Source organism: Schistocerca serialis, chromosome 11 (assembly GCF_023864345.2).
Source record: "Schistocerca serialis cubense isolate TAMUIC-IGC-003099 chromosome 11, iqSchSeri2.2, whole genome shotgun sequence".
Taxonomy (NCBI): Eukaryota; Metazoa; Arthropoda; class Insecta; order Orthoptera; family Acrididae; genus Schistocerca; species Schistocerca serialis.
The window spans coordinates 115,635,810-115,642,669 of record NC_064648.1 but is presented as its reverse complement, the minus strand read 5'-3'; the positions used below and the strand labels follow the sequence as shown (position 1 = coordinate 115,642,669).

The following is a 6,860-nucleotide window of genomic DNA, read 5'->3' as shown; positions in this document are numbered from 1 at the left end:
GTTCATGGGAGACGTGTGAATGTTCAATAAAATTTCAGTGAAATCTGTGATAGACAAGCAGGAAAAGGTTCTGAAATTAATGGAATGACCTACTATATAGTAGTTTATTGTAAAGTTGAAGCAGAGGCAGACATTGTTCTTATTACTGACAGTTAATCTGCACATCCAAACGCAACATCATTTGCTCTTTCCCTTGCAAACTGCCCGAGTCACCTACACTTCTGGACCTCAGCATAATTCACCCCATGAAAGCAAGAGTATGGCTGCTGTGCAGAGATCCATTTCATTCCTCAAAAGAAAGACAGACCTGAAAAATTAACATTATACAGTCCACACACGTTACTGCGTGGAATGCTTTGACTCAACAAATGGCATTGACCTGTTTCTCTTGAAGACTACATGTCCAATAAGTTCTGCTGTAACCGTGCATGGACTTGATACTGTTACCAGCTATTTTTACTTATTTCGGTCAGTTTTTGCAGCATTACATGAGTACATAGACTCTATAGCTCTGAAAAATAATTTGTCCAAAAGCCAGAAAAGTTCTCTTGTTAATATGCTTTACATGTCTCAGCATGTGTAATACTATGAGTTACCTTGACTCCTTAATTCATTTTCATTCAAGTGCGAATGTTTGTCATTTAGCAGGTGTGGTATCTAGAGTTTGGTTTGGTACAAGTTGCTGTCTAATCAGTTACACTCCTTGTATTGTCCAAACAAGTTGCACACTACTTTTGAGAAAATGTTTAACTGATTGTCAAACCAGGAAAACAAATGCAAATAGGCATTTAACATTGATTTGTAAAATATACTGATTATAAGCATAAAATGAGGTCACTGAGTGGTGGTAAATGACAGGAATTAAAAAAGCTGAGTTTCATTTTTTTAACACTTTAATTGTTCCAATATTATAAATAAGCATACAAAGGGTATTGGAACAACTGCCATGGACTTAGGGACCCATCCTGGCATTCGCCTGACGCTATCTGGGGAAACCATGGAAGACCCAGATCAGGATGGCAGAGGAGGGTGGGATGTTACAATATACAATTAAAATTTATAATATACTCAAATTCACAGTTCCCAATTACAATTTAACTACAAACACAAAGACAAGTCACAATTACACTGAAACTATAATCACCAAATGCACAGTTCAAAATTACAGTTTATAATCACTACTCCTCCGTTGCTCTTCACAGACGCGACATCTGATGCCCTCAGCTTCAACCTGTAAAAACAATGAGCCAACACCCTATCATTTGCATGACAAGATGTTGAGCTCATAAGGACTTTAGTAAGGAAACAGGACAAAGCATGCAATTTGAAGAAATGATTAACACAATATGGCATATGTGGTTCGTAAAATCATTTATAATAAACTCAAACAACTACTGCATCAACTAATTTTGGTGTGAGTAAATGTAAATCCATAACATTGTTTAATTAGTCATGTAAGTTAGTTTATGGGTGACATGTCCTAGTGTGAGTCCCAGGCACTCTTCCTAACATTGTAGCTAATGATCACACATCTAAAAAAAACTCACAAAGAACTAGTGGTTGCTGGTGATTTTAATATACATGTCCTGAAAAACACGGAAATCAGTTACATTGACATTCAATTTAATTTCTACTGTAAATTTCCCAACTAGGGTATACAAATGTGCTAAGACAGCCACTGACAATATATTTATAGCCAATTCTAGGCAAGTAAGCCACATTACAAAACCAGTAGTAAATGGGTTATTAGCCTTACAGCTCATTACAAAATTTACTGCAAAACATTGAAGAAGGTTATCCAGAAATCTAAACACCAGCATTATGAGAAGAAGATAAATACATCCAGCAATAAAATAAAAACAATATGGGATACAGTTAAATCAGAGACAGGTAGGATGAGAAATGAGGAGGAACTAGTAGCTCAAAAAGTAAATGAAAGCCTGATAAACAATGGAATATCTGAGACCAGTGTACACAAGCAATCTCAGTGAAATGAGATTTACACTTCACCCAAAGAAATAGAATCAACGTCCTTGAAATCAAACCATTCTAGTGGTTACAATAACACATCAACAAAGTTAATAAACGAGTGTTCATGTGAGCTTAGTCATATCTAAAGCTATTTGTGTAACCAATCACTTATTACAGGAACATTCCCGGGCTGGCTTAAGTGTGCTGAAGTTATATCTCTCCACAAGAAACAGAAATGCTGTCAAATTACCGACCAATCTCACTTGGCAAGAAACAAATGCAATTAAAGCTCAAAAACTAATATGGTCTACATTAAAAATATAAAACTTCCCTTTATACACCCCAGCTGTTGATTATTCTTGGACAGCCCTTTATTCTTCCTCCATGGCCTGCAGTTGACTTCCTTCACCTTGATCTCCTGCTTGTAGTCCGTGACAATACATCCTAACATCCACATCACTGGTATGATCTGGAGGGGAAAAGTAATAAAAATCAAATGTACTGCTACCTCAGTAAAGTATGTGTTATGCTTTTGTCAGTCAGGGAACTGATGAGTATAAATATCCTAATATCAGTTTACCATTCTCTTGCACTAAATCCTAACATATGGCCTCATATTCTGTGGCCACAGTTCTGAGTCCAATAAAATATTTAGGCTCCAAAATAAAGCTGTCAGGATGGTGTTATTTAAAAAGCAGGGAGACTCATGTAAACAAGTGTTCCAAAAACTAGATATTCTTCCACTTCCATGCCAGTATAGATTGGAGATACTAAGCTTTACCAAGCTAAATATTGGCAGCCTGAAGCAGAATCTGGACTACCACCAGCAAGACACTAGAGGGAAATACTTGCTGACACAGTTTACCCTTTCCTTTCAGCATATAGCTGATAGTGTAAAATGTATGGGGATTAAACTTTATTATCATCTACCACTAAACATAAAAACCCAGCACATTTTAAAATAAGGCTTGTTTGTCAATATTATTAAAATACTGTTTTTGTAACATGACTATTTTGAATGCTATTTTTTAATGTAATATACACTCCTGGAAATTGAAATAAGAACACCGTGAATTCATTGTCCCAGGAAGGGGAAACTTTATTGACACATTCCTGGGGTCAGATACATCACATGATCACAATGACAGAACCACAGGCACATAGACACAGGCAACAGAGCATGCACAATGTCGGCACTAGTACAGTGTATATCCACCTTTCGCAGCAATGCAGGCTGCTATTCTCCCATGGAGACGATCGTAGAGATGCTGGATGTAGTCCTGTGGAACGACTTGCCATGCCATTTCCACCTGGCGCCTCAGTTGGACCAGCGTTCGTGCTGGACGTGCAGACCGCGTGAGACGACGCTTCATCCAGTCCCAAACATGCTCAATGGGGGACAGATCCGGAGATCTTGCTGGCCAGGGTAGTTGACTTACACCTTCTAGAGCACGTTGGGTGGCACGGGATACATGCGGACGTGCATTGTCCTGTTGGAACAGCAAGTTCCCTTGCCGGTCTAGGAATGGTAGAACGATGGGTTCGATGACGGTTTGGATGTACCGTGCACTATTCAGTGTCCCCTCGACGATCACCAGTGGCGTACGGCCAGTGTAGGAGATCGCTCCCCACACCATGATGCCGGATGTTGGCCCTGTGTGCCTCGGTCGTATGCAGTGCTGATTGTGGCGCTCACCTGCACGGCGCCAAACACGCATACGACCATCATTGGCACCAAGGCAGAAGCGACTCTCATCGCTGAAGACGACACGTCTCCATTCGTCCCTCCATTCACGCCTGTCGCGACACCACTGGAGGTGGGCTGCACGATGTTGGGGCGTGAGCGGAAGACGGCCTAACGGTGTGCGGGACCATAGCCCAGCTTCATGGAGACGGTTGCGAATGGTCCTCGCCGATACCCCAGGAGCAACAGTGTCCCTAATTTGCTGGGAAGTGGCGGTGCGGTCCCCTACGGCACTGCGTAGGATCCTACGGTCTTGGCGTGCATCCGTGCGTCGCTGCGGTCCGGTCCCAGGTCAACGGGCACGTGCACCTTCCGCCGACCACTGGCGACAACATCGATGTACTGTGGAGACCTCACGCCTCACATGTTGAGCAATTCGGCGGTACGTCCACCCGGCCTCCCGCATGCCCACTATACGCCCTCGCTCAAAGTCCGTCAACTGCACATACGGTTCCATGTGCACGCTGCCGCTGCTCGCACAGTTGACAGGCTGTCGCGGCATGCTACCAGTGTTAAAGACTGCGATGGAGCTCCGTATGCCACGGCAAACTGGCTGACACTGACGGCGGCGGTGCACAAATGCTGCACAGCTAGCGCCATTCGACGGCCAACACCGCGGTTCCTGGTGTGTCCGCTGTGCCGTGCGTGTGATCATTGCTTGTACAGCCATCTCGCAGTGTCCGGAGCAAGTATGGTGGGTCTGACACACCGGTGTCAATGTGTTCTTTTTTCCATTTCCAGGAGTGTAGTTGCACACTTATCTTTCTCTACTATAATTTACCTTCAAAATGTAAATTTCAATATGGCCTAAACAACTGTCAAAGTTGATCTATTTGTATGTATTTATATTTATCCAGCAAATCATAACTACTGTATACATTGTGTAATGCTTATCTGTAGTGAATTTGATTTTAAATTTATACACAAATTTTAATTAGGCCTTTTTGTCCTTAATTTCAAACAACTTTTGAATGTACTAATACTGTATCCTGTAATCTGTAATTCCCATACAGTTGTGTAAGTGTAGGTGTATTTATTTGGTGTTGTGTATTTTTTAAATGCTTCAGAAGTATGACTTGTGCCATATCATGTAGTACTCTCTGAACACAAAATTTGTTGATCAATAAAGAATGAATGAATGAAATTCTTAGACACTGAACATCAAACCGTCAGATTTGTAGTAACTAAAGCTGTTAATCTGGAGGTATAATTTTATCCGATATGGTTTCACTTACATTTGTTGTAATATGTTGGTGATGGGGCATCTGGTGCTGCTTTTACATTTGCAACTGTGCTGCAATCATATTTCTCTTTGCAATGCCACTTCTGTCATCCCACTTGTAGAAGCCGACTACTCGTTCTTCAGCCGGTGCATCGTCTTCTTCACCTGTGAGGATCATATACGTAAATACACACAAAAGAATTAGAAGTTATTTGTATATTCAGCTTATGTCGGTAGCGTTTACAAAATTATTGAAAATGTAGTAAAACAGTGAAATGATACAGTTATTGCTGTATGTACCTTCGTTATCTTCTAACTCCAAGTTATCTTCCACGGCGAGATTGTGTAGCACACAGCACGCTCGGATGAAGTGCGCCATCTCTCTAGCACTCCTCAATTTCAGATGATACAACTGTCTGAAACGCTGCTTCAACATGCCAAAGCAATGTTCCACAACGCACCTGTTTTTTGACTGTGCCCTATTGAATTCTCATTGCACTCTGGACAAATTCCCTGTATTTCTAAAGGGTGTTAATAAATTTCTGGTTCAGGGATGGGCACTGTCACCCAAAATATGAAAATCTCCACACTTTTCTTCGAGTGTGTGGTAGAGTGTGGACGTCCTGAAAACCCTCCCGTCGTGTACAGAGCCCGGATAGCCGACGAATAAGTCCCTAATCCGTCGATTTTGATCACAAACTACTTGAAGCTGAATAGAAAAATAATTCTTCCTATTCATATAGGACTGGGGATCTTTCTGAGGTCTATCAATCCTAATGTGGGAACCGTCGATTGCCCCAATCGCACCAGGCAATGAGCCTCAATCTCTGCTCTTTCTTCGGCGGACGGCCACTTTATAACCTCTCTTCCCAAATCACTAATAAAGTTTGTAACTCTCTGAATAATGCATCGCAGAGAAGAAATACAAATGTTAAATCTATCTGCTACATCCCTGAAACCTGCAGCTTCGTGGCCCGTGAACCACAAAAAGATCAATATATGCTCCAGTGGGAGCAGTTTCCCATTTCCCCCTGCCTGATAATTGTAGAATCTGGAATTCCTAAACCTTTCACAAAGGTCATCTGCCACGTGACTCCGCACCCGAAAATGCTCTACAAATTCCCTGTCATTATATTGTGGCACCACATCCTCCACATAATTTTCAATCCTCTGTCTTTTTTGAGGTTGTAACATTTCCAGCTCCTCGTCGCTCCACAGAAAATCTGTCTCAGATTCGCTGGACATCTGGAATAAACAGTATCAATAAATTTCACGTTTCAACCAAGTCCTTCACACTCCTAGTAAAGGTGACTTCATATGAGAATAAATAAATAAAATGCTTACCTTACAATTCACGATGATGAAGCGTAACAGCAAGAGAGCAGACCTATCGCCACAATAGCTTGCAAGGGAATGGACAGTGAACACGCACGCACGTGGAGTCTGCCCCCACTCCAACGCTCACAGCTCTGCGAATGCGCGATTCTGGCAGCTTGGCTGCGCCAGAAACATTTTTCCGGGTAGCGTCTGGCAGCTTGCTGCCATTGCTCGTACACCAAACAGCCCTACTTCGAGTAGCCAGAAAGCGGGAGAAAGCGCTGCTCATACACAAATTCAGCTCTGCGCATGCGCACGAGTCCGCTGGCAACTGCTCATACGGACCTATAGTACACTCAAGTAACACCAGGAGCGCTGGCAGTGACGCCGCGCCTCCTGTCCGTGTGGAGGTGGAATCACCAGACCGGCCTTTGGCCGTTGTGGAGGGGAGACTGCAAATTCCATGTGAAACTTGAGTCTTGCCAGTCGCCAGCAGGCTGACGTGCATGCGCAAAGCTGAGGTCGCGTACGAACAGCGCCTCCCGCCTGTCAACTGTGCGAGCAGCGGCAGCGTGCAGACTAGTTCGCACATGCTCGGCGTGGTCT

The 6,860-nt window shown here is 42.9% G+C and overlaps 1 long non-coding RNA gene across 1 annotated transcript; it reads right to left on the bottom strand.

Annotated features, from left to right (window-relative positions):
- Positions 1 to 875: 875 nt before the first annotated feature.
- On the bottom strand, positions 876 to 5,484 carry LOC126427406 (uncharacterized). Its single transcript, XR_007576668.1, has 3 exons — positions 5,238 to 5,484; positions 4,951 to 5,102; positions 876 to 2,440 (listed from the first exon to the last, which is right to left on the bottom strand). It is a non-coding gene; the product is annotated as an uncharacterized LOC126427406 (long non-coding RNA).
- Positions 5,485 to 6,860: the final 1,376 nt, after the last annotated feature.